This window comes from Wasmannia auropunctata, unplaced genomic scaffold (assembly GCF_000956235.1).
Source record: "Wasmannia auropunctata unplaced genomic scaffold, wasmannia.A_1.0 LD336085.1, whole genome shotgun sequence".
NCBI classification, from domain to species: Eukaryota; Metazoa; Arthropoda; class Insecta; order Hymenoptera; family Formicidae; genus Wasmannia; species Wasmannia auropunctata.
Window position 1 is genome coordinate 3,056,541 of NW_012026805.1, and position 642 is coordinate 3,057,182.

The window sequence follows — 642 nt, forward strand, 5'->3', positions numbered from 1 at the left end:
CGTGTGCTCTTCCGATCTCTTGTCCCTATTAGTGTGCTCTCCTGTTTTCATTGTCAGCCGGCTGACTTGGCTAACCCATAACTTGTGTAATGGTCGTGATGTGACAGTGATGCGTGTGATGCGCATATTGAAATTGTAAATCGCGATGTGAATCTCTTTTGATGTGATAGTGCTATGGATGGGTAAAACTATAGAAGCAGTAAAATTAGGAACACCGATAAATATTGCTAGCAAATTACGAGATAAGGTTCCACGATCATCTCTTCATAGCAAGATTGTAAAAAAATATATTTATGAAAAGACTGGATCAGGTATCGTATTATAATAACTTCGGAAGAAGAAAATAATCTTGTGCAATGGATTCTCCATATGTATTCTCTTGGCTGTCCAGCTAATCACTTGCTTGCAGATTTTATTATTATTAACCATCAATCTGATGTAAATTTACAGTCGTGGACAATGAGATTGTAACAAATTTTTCAGTGAATTTACGAATGCGTAAACTCACAAACATGTTATATATAATTAAAATAACATTGTTCTAAATGTTAATACTAACATCAAATTATATCATTTATTTAATATTAATTATTATTTGAGAAAAAAGATCGGAAGAGCACACGTCTGAACTCCAGTCACTTA